The sequence below is a fragment of the Gossypium raimondii genome, chromosome 10 (genome assembly GCF_025698545.1).
Source record: "Gossypium raimondii isolate GPD5lz chromosome 10, ASM2569854v1, whole genome shotgun sequence".
In the NCBI taxonomy this organism is placed as follows: domain Eukaryota; kingdom Viridiplantae; phylum Streptophyta; class Magnoliopsida; order Malvales; family Malvaceae; genus Gossypium; species Gossypium raimondii.
The window spans coordinates 59,541,430-59,551,263 of NC_068574.1; the positions used below are offsets into that span (position 1 = coordinate 59,541,430).

At 40.0% G+C, this 9,834-nt stretch overlaps 1 pseudogene; it reads right to left on the reverse strand.

The window, feature by feature from the left end:
• Positions 1–52: 52 nt before the first annotated feature.
• On the reverse strand, positions 53–9,590 carry LOC105775696 (protein NEDD1-like; annotated as a pseudogene).
• Between the last annotated feature and the right edge of the window lie 244 nt (positions 9,591–9,834).

Sequence of the window (9,834 nt, forward strand, 5' to 3'; positions counted from 1 at the left end):
AACTTTCTATTAAAGACTTGTTTTATTAAGGTTACACAAAACAAAATGTAGTAAATTCAGGGAACTCTATGTACTAAGATAATCGTGTTAAATGCTTCATTTTCAATCAACCGAGAAGCATTTATATACATGTTTCTGAAAAGTAAAAATCTTAGCCTCACATTTGTAAGCAGTTTTACTCTGATATGAGACAAGCCTACTGATGAAACAGAAGTTACGGCAAGGTGATCAGAAGAGGCATTCACTAACCTCACACGATAATGTTGTTTAATTAGCGCTCAAAGCAATTGACGAAGCTGCTGATTTTCTTTCCGGAGAGACTTAACCTCTTCCATCAGTTCAGCTTGGTTCTGTAATATGGAGCTCATCACACGAGACATCTCCATCTGTTCCAATAATTTCCACAAATTAGAGCTGAGAATATGTACATGAAAGCCAAAGCAACATAAAGGAAAGGACGATAGGAAAATACCTCCTGCATGTGGAATTGTCTTAAAATTTCAATATGCAAGTTCCTCATATCTCCATGAATGGATTTCTAAAATGAATCGAGGGTTTCTTCTAGAGTTCGTTGAAATAGCTGAAGAGTAAAGTTGCTTCCTTGTTGAGATGCCTTGGGGGGTAGTAATGTTCCTCCCTATTATGGTCACAATCAATGCAGTGTCATGCCCGGAAAAAAAACTATGAAATATATAGAAATTCGTAAAAATCCTTCATCCAGGATGACTTCACTACTCAAATGCATAAAAAGACCAAAGTGATTAGAGAAATTAATGTAGTGAATAGTTATTTAACCAAACCAGATATCATACATTCATTGCTGGAAGAACTCCTGATGCCGCTGCAGTCAATGAATCAGACCTCAATAAAAGGCTATTAAACAGCTCTTCTCTGGTTTCAGCTCCCGTTTTTTTTGTTTTTGGAGAAGCCACCAAATGGGATGTTCCATCACTAAAAGCAGATGTAGTACTAATTCTCTCGGCATATGTTGAAAACCTTCGAGGCGGTGCTAAAGATGCTAGTTTTGGTGAGTCAAGGCTGGCAGCTCTAGTGATGCCTTTTGAACCAAAAGATAAAGCAGACATGGAGATCAAGGAGAAATGTTCAGGAAATCCTAGTGAAGAAGCCTCCTGATTTGAAGAGACATCTTTCGTGTGCAAATTTTCATAGCTCAGGTTAGAACTGGGCTGACTGAGCATTGAAGACTGATCTTGTCCAGCATAAATAGAGCTCGTTGTCAGACCACCGGAAGCTGGCATCCCAAAACGAGATGGCAGCTGGCGAAGGTGAGCAAATTTGTCAGATATCTTCTCACCACCCCAAGCTTCTGGAGGAGTGATGGAGGTCTCTTCACTCTTGGAAGATGGTGTAGGGGTAGATTCCAAAGCTGTAAAAGACTTCGTCACATCCTGAAAAGATAAGTGGTGTACAAACATCATTATGGGGAAAAAGACTGAAAAGCCATATCGATTGCTCTCAAAAAACCAAATTAAGTATCAGAAACAGTTCTATGACTAAAGAACATAGGATATAATAGCCTGTGAATCAAGCTCAGCCAATTCATTTATTAAGAGAAATGAAAGTTGTTGGAAATGATATCCCACTGCAGATGATAGTAAGTTGTCTGCAATTGTAAATCAGAGAAATCCTCAAAACATGCAAAGCCATACTAAAACACAGTTGATCTATTGGACTTGTTAATACAAACACTTATAATGCTCCAAACATACAACATAGTGCACAAAAAGACCACAGTCCCATTCTATGCAAAAATGACAACTTAGGATCAACTCATATACTTGCATGAAACTAGCAGAACATTACCATGAAGATTTAAAGTAATATCTTGTACAAAAAAAATCAAAATAAATATGTTATGCATTACTGTTATCAATAACAAAAAAGCAAAAAGCAAAAAACCTGTTGAGACATTGAACTGGACTTCCAATCAAGTATTGGGTGATCACTGGCTCCATCATCAGCAAAAGCAAACCTCCTGCTAGAAGGAAACAGCAGGGAGGATGGCTTCTTATCACTGGGTAGGTGCTCTTTCTTTGCACCATCATGACCATCCCACAGCTTATCCGGCGAGGGTGTAATAGGATGAACATCCACAAGAGGGGAAAATACCTCCATATCATCCTTGAAATTGAATGTAGAACGAGGAGCGTGTAATCTCATTAGTGTTCCACCTGGCCATAGATGGCTTCTAATTGGTGTTTCGAGAGAAGAAGAGAGATTGAGTGTGCTTGATGTTGATCCATGAAGAAAACTAGGTAACCTTCAGAAATTTACTAAACAATCTGTTTATAAAATGAACTTAGACCCCAAAGTAGACCTCCGATCATCAAAATCTAATCCCCAGTTTGCATCAGAAAACCCAACTAAAGACAGAGAATCAGACCGTCGAAAAACAATTCCAAAATCAAGTGTAGCAGATAAATATCGTAATATCCTTTTAAGAGCAGTCATATGAACTGTGGTTGGACTATGCATAAACTGACATACCCTATTAACCGCATAAGCAATATCAGGCCTAGTAATGACCACATACTGTAACGCACCTGCCAGACTCCTGTACTCAGTCGGATCAGATAACAACTCACCATCATTTTTAGAAATATGGAACGAGCTAATCATGGGCGTATGTACGCCTTTAGCATTCGTCAAACCACTACGCTTCAACATATCCCGGATGTACTTCTTTTGACACAGATGAAGGCTCCCACAAGGCGACCTGGTAACCTCAACTCCCAAAAAAGTAATGTAAATCACCCATGTCTTTTAACAAAAATTCATCATTCAACATCTGTACAAACCAGTCAATAGCCGACGCCAAATTACCAGTAATGATAATGTCATCAACATAAACAAGAACATAGAGAGTAGAGTCTGAGCGAACTCGAACAAAAAGAGAAGCATCCGACTTAGAGCCAACAAACCCAACTTGCAAAAGAAATGTCCTCAACTTCTCAAACCAAGCTCGTGGAGCCTGTCGCAAACCATATAACGCCTTCTTTAATCGACAAACCAAAGGTCTCCCGTCAGAACCAAGCTTAACATATCCCGGAGGTTGCTGCATAAACACTTCATTATCAACATCACCATTTAAGAAGGCATTGTTAACATCAACTTGTCTAAGTGACCACCCTTTAGTAACCGCGATCGACAAGATTACCCTTATAGTGGCAGGTTTGACAACTGGACTAAATGTTTCTTGAAAGTCACACCCCAGAACTTGAGAACAGCCTTTCGCAACCAGACGGGCCTTGTACCGTTCAACCGATCCATCTGGGTTTTTCTTTACTTTAAACAACAATTTGCAACCTATAACTTTGCGACCTAATGGCATAGGAACCAGTTCCCAGGTACCATTACGAATTAAGGCATCATATTCCGTTTGAGCATCGATTTGCCACTCAGGGCTAGCGACAGCTTCTTCAATCGTTGACGGTTCTACAACCTCAACAGCAAGAACCTTGGGTTTAAAAATGCCAGCTTTTGAACGAGTAGTCATAGGATGAATATTCACATTAGGCACAGACACCTCTGGTCCTGTAGGGTCAGACGGAATTGGAACAGTGGGCGTGGGAGATTGATTTTCAGAATGCAAGACACCATGATGAGAAATATCTTCTTCAGTCAAAAACTCATTCAATAAGGGAGTATTACGATAGTTAGTATTTGTTGGACTAACATCCACTCTACTCTAAGGACTCCGAGCCCCAGGTACACTAGGCTGACAAACAGGACCAATAACAGAGTTCCGTTGTAACAATGGATTAGTCTCAAGAACAGGAAAATAAGTAGGTATAGTACTCACCTCGCGTGACCGAGATATATTTGGTGGAGAGAGGAACCTAGATTCATCAAACTCCACATGTCGAGAAACAATAACGCGACCATCCGGCAACAGACATTGGTACCCTTTGTGACAAGGGCTGTAGCCCAAGAATGTACAAGGTTGAGACCGAAATTCTAATTTATGACCCTGAAACGGGCGTAAAAACGGATAGCAACAACATCCAAAGATATGCAGGTGATCATAAGTAGGGTCTCGTCCATAAAGCACACCATATGGAGTCTTACCATCCAACACTGGTGTGGGAAGACGATTTATTAAATGAACTGCACATGTAAACGCATATGCCCAGAACTCCATCGAAAGACCCACTTGAGCTAAAAGAGTAAGCCCCATTTCGACAATGTGTCTATGTTTACGCTCGGCGACACCATTTTGCTCAGAAGTATGCAGACACGAAACACGATGAACGATGCCTTGAGACGCCAAAATCGAAGCCAACGCTCGATACTCACCACCCCAGTCGCTCTGGAATTGCTTGATGGTCTTGCCAAACTGAGTGTGAACAAGTTTCTGAAACTGAATGAAGCAATTCATAACTTGAGACTTCTGTCGAATTAGATATACCCAAGTAAACCGAGAACTCATGTCAATGAACGACACATAATACCAATTGTTACTAGAAGCAACCGAGGCAGGTCCCCATACATCAGATACAACCAACGTAAAGGGATCAGTATATTCAGTCTTGGAAGCCATAAATGGCAACTTATGAAACTTACCCTTTTTACAAGCAGTACAAACATCGCTAACAGCAATTTTATTCAAAGGAACATCACATTTATGTAAAACATTTTTAACAACAGTTGACGACGGATGTCCAAGTCGCTTGTGCCATAACGAAAACAACTCACTGTCAGCAGTCGAGGTCAAACATTCTACCTGAGTAGCAGACAGATAAGAACCACCATCCGGCATAGTAAACCGATATAGCCCATTATGAATATGCCCCGTCAGTAAAACCTCCTGTGTCACGCTGTCCTTTATCACACAATAAGTAGAGTGAAACTAAAAAAATACCCCATTATCAGTAGCAAATTGTGATACTGACAACAAATTTTTTCGAATAGTTGGGACACATAACACGTTAGACAACCGAAGCAACATAGACCATGTCGGCAAAACACTTTGACCAACAGACGATATTAATGCGGGCGTACCATTACCCATTAAAATAGAAGACGTACCTGAATAAGGAGTAGCATTATGCATATCTGACGTATCCTGACAAACATGATTGCTGGCTCCTGAATCAGGATACCAAGACGACGTCCCAACTGGTCCAGGAATCGGCGAGTCAGACGCATCCCCACTCACTCTATGTCGATCGGAGTTAGCATGAGAACTAGAGATCGACGGATCAGAATAGTCCGACGCATGTATATCTCCCAACCTAGGAAGTCCAAAACAAGGGTTTGAGGCGGAAAATACTCGCGCACGCAGCTTGGTTCGCCATGGAACTGTCGTGGTACCGATCGGATTAGCTGGATTGAGCTGAACATTATTGACAAATGGATTTGTAGGTATCGAAGGAGGAACATTTGGTCCAACATTCTGCCCAATATTTGGCCCAACATAAGACGGCATGCCAAACCCTCCATGTACACCATCATTTGGCCCACCAGCTTGCGGCCCAGGAGTTGGAGGCCTAAAATCTCGCCGTTCATCACTCGGCTTAGGCCACCCATTTGGCCCAACCTACTGGCCTCCACGCTGCGCATTGAAGCCCCCTTCAGCACACCAATTTTGACCAAAATCATATGAATTTTGACCAGGCCCAAAACAATTTTGACCTGTAGCACAATTAACTTGATTAGTCCCATAATGCTGTTGACCAAAATTAGAAACCTTAGGTCTAGTGTTTGGATAAGACGGCCAGCCACCATCACCGGAGTAAAGATTCAGCATCTGGTTTTGCTGCGGAGGTGGCACCGGAGACGACTCATCACGATGGTACCTATAATAGCATTTTTGAGCCACGTGTCCAAACCGAGAGTAGATCTGGCATTGAAGTCGCGGCCGAAACGTCCTTCCACGACCACGCACCCCCGATCGCCCTCCCGCGACGCAGCATCTGTAGACACATCCTCCACCAGATTTGCAGCATACACCACCTCTTGACTGGTCTGAGCATGCCGAGTTTCACACTCTAGTAACGCCTCAACTAGTCGTGGAAACGGCAACGGAGTCGGAGACAACGAAGCCGACAAGACGATGCCTTCAAACTCAGACGAAAGCCCCGCAAGAAGCACCGCCGTCCTTTCTGCCATTGAAATGGAAGATCCAGAGGATTCCAACAGAGCACACACACGTTTTAACTTCGCAACATAATCACGGATCGACATGCTTCCTTTCTTGAGAGAGTGAAGCTCATGACGCAATCGTGACTGCCTTTGATCGGAATCGGCCGCAAACATCTCCAACGCCATGGTCCATACGTCGTTCGCCGATTGGACATCCATAAAGGATGAAAGAATTGATGAACTTATGGTGGAGAGAAGCCAAGACGTGAGCAGATTATCTTGTTGGTGATACACTGATGCCACTGGATTGACCACAAGCGCACCATCCGGTGCTTGTACAAATCTCGACGGCACTGCAATAGATCCATCAAGAAAACCGAAGAGATCATAGCCATTAACAATGAATCTTACCTGTTGCTTCCATTGAAGAAACGTTCCTTCATCAAGTTTCACAACGTCATGTCTAGGAAGCGAATTCACCACACGCTCAGCAGCAAACACCGAGCCATGCACTTCAGCAGAATCCGACGCAGCAGAGTTTGTAGTTGCCATGATCAAGAACCCCTAGCGACTGATACCATGAAGAAAACTAGGTAACCTTCAGAAATTTACTAAACAAACTGTTTATAAAATGAACTTAGACTGTTACTTGGCTCAATACAAAGCCAGACGATAGTATTTATAACTTGCTATCTCTAACAAACTAGCTAACTTACCAGCCCTCACTAACTACCTCTCTAACCGTTTTATTATCTTTAACAATCCACTACTACTAATAAGAGAAGATACTTCTGCAGGACCTGAACAGCCAGTGATACGAGAACTAGAAACTGCTGTGGATGACGAAAGGCTTGTTGATGTCGCAGATGGAAGTGGGTCTGGCATAAGAACAGAATCCTCTATTGCACCTCCCAAAAGAGCAGTCTCAGCAGTGCAAGTACTCTCATTAACAATGGCAAGTTTTGATCTTTGCCAACATAAACTTGAAACAGCCTGATAGATGCTATAAACACTTAGGATTTAAAATGTTAAAGGAATAAGGCTTATTACTTTCTATTTACACAAAACACGTTGAAGTTGGAGCACAAACAAGCAAGCAGTGACATCCAATTAATATCATTAGTTCCATTATAGAACATGATCTTTTATACAAATACCATTCAAAATTCCATATCAAGTTAGAGTTCTTGAAGGAAAATAGAAAGCAAGTGCAAACTACAAGAACTTATCAGGGCCTGGGTCTCTTTTTATATTAAAAAGTGATAATAGAGCAAAAGATAACCAACCTCCGGACTACTATAAGCACGAAGAACAGTAAAAGGCTGTAGTTTTCCCCGAATATCATAGAACACCACTCTACCATTACCAGTACCAGCTGACAGTGTCCAACCATCATCTTTAAATGCCAATGAAGAAAAAGGTGCCTCATATGAAATGAAAGCTGAGGGTCTTCTAGACCCTGAGTCATAAGTGTATAGCTTCTTATCCAACCCAACACTAGCAATAATCTGTTGAAAAGGAAAAAGAATAATGAAATGTCAGAATATTTAACAATTTTTGAAAGATATCTTAACCATTAAAAAAAAAATTCCTTCATCTCAACCTTCCAGAAAAAGTCAGCCTATTCCTTTAATTAAGCCTTAATAAGGAAAAGAAGAAACAATGAGACCTTATCATTGGAGGGTGAGAAACTAATGCCAGCTGTCGGAGCAGAGTGCTGTTTCAACCAAGAGACCTGTAAAAGCCAGTGGATTACATATATGCTTAGAACATCAAGAATATTAAGACAGACAGAGAGAAGAGAACCTTTGGGCTACGACCAGTGGTATCCCATAAATGGACAGATCCATCATCACCTGCAGTCACCAAAATGTGTCGACTAATCCGCGAATAATCAAGTACCTTTAGTTCCTGGTCTTAAATCCATCAGAGGAAAATTAGCTTGCAAACATGACTAAGAACTTAACATAAGCACCCAAATGCAACAAACTCAACAACCTGTGCATCGGGATCTTTTAATTCAGCAGCCTTTGCCCCAGAAGCAAGGTTGTGAAGTATCAGATCCCCACTTAGGCTGATGGAGGCCAAGTGCTCATCTTTGCAGTTATACATAACACCTGTTATTGAGCTGGTATGACCTCTTAACCATTTGATGCAACGCTTCCGCTGCAAATCCCATATTCTTACAACTTGACCACTTCCTCCTGAACATATGTATCTGGATCCCTTGTTGCTAAAGCTAATAGCTAAAATGGACTCCTGTAAATAAAAGGGATATTCTGCTTGTTAAATTTGACAAAGAATGCCATGGAAATAATTATATATAACTTCAGTAACCATTTAAACTAATCAAGGCCTGACATTAATGAATAAGCAATTTCAGGTGTCATCAACGAATAATCAATTTTGGGTGTCGAGTAAAAAACTTGAGGATTTTAGTTACGCAAATGAGGCCACAAACTCGTTTTCTTTTTTCCCTTTTTTTTTTTTTTTGCCTAAAGCATTGTGACATCAAATTTGAGGAAAAGGACATCATTCAAATGCAATGCAAAGTGCTAAATGTTTGAAGCAAGCTTATCTGTCCATGCTACTTAAGCGCATCCTCCTCTCTTGCTAAGTACCTCCACTAATGTCAGCTAGAAACATATGGTAATTGTATAGACAGAAATTTCAAGTCACGATGATATTTTGCACATTATAGTCCTACACTACAGACAATAATGCATAGCACAACTCGTCCACATTAATAAAGAAGAAAGTTCAGAAAGCATGAAACTTCTCTCTTTTGTTCATAAGTAACTCAATTTACTACATGATTTAATAATCTACAATGAGTTTTATTCAAAATATCTTTTAAGTCAGCTGCCAATCCACAACACACATCCTATTGGTAACTTCTATTTCGTGATGTATGCATTCACAACTAAAAACCTTATGCGTGACAATATGGTTAGAAACATAAAGTATAACAATTTCGGAATTTAACATGCATAATCTACCTGGAAATGAACATTATATCCCACTCCAAAAAAATTTTGGCTTCGATTCAAAACAATAAAAATAAAAGTATTTCAACAATATTCAACAGTTAACTAAGTCTAGAGAAGGATTACCTCAATGTTATCTCCACTATCAGTCCCATCAACCGGAATTGTTCCAATCCTCTGCCCATTTTTCTTCACATGCCATTTGACTTTATCGATTTTGTGTGGATTCCAACATGGAAATAGAAAACAGCTTTTGTTTTCATTGTGGAAAATCTCTTGCGCTTTTGGAATTTTGTGTCCACTAGTATTTTCTTTCTTAAAAAGAAAAAAAGAAAAAAAATTGCTTTTTAATTGGAAGAAATTATTTTATAATTGTTATGAATTTTTCATTATTAAATCAACATCTATTGATATCAAAATAAATTTGATTTACTCTATATTTTTCTATAAACATTACTATTAATCAATAAAAACAGGAATATGTTTGTGCTTTTCCATAGTTATAGCTCTGTTTAGGATGTGGTAGATGGTATCAGTTGGACGAGAAGTTATTCGCCACCCTCAATGGCTATGTACCATTCGAATTTTATGGCTTTTGATTCAAAATAGTTAGCTCCAAAATGTGGTTATGTTAAGCTTAATACAAATGGTGTAATTTCGTCTAGCTCTCACTCAATTACAATTAAAGGAGTCATTAACTATGTTAATAGTAATTAGTTATGTGGTTAGTCGATGACATTAT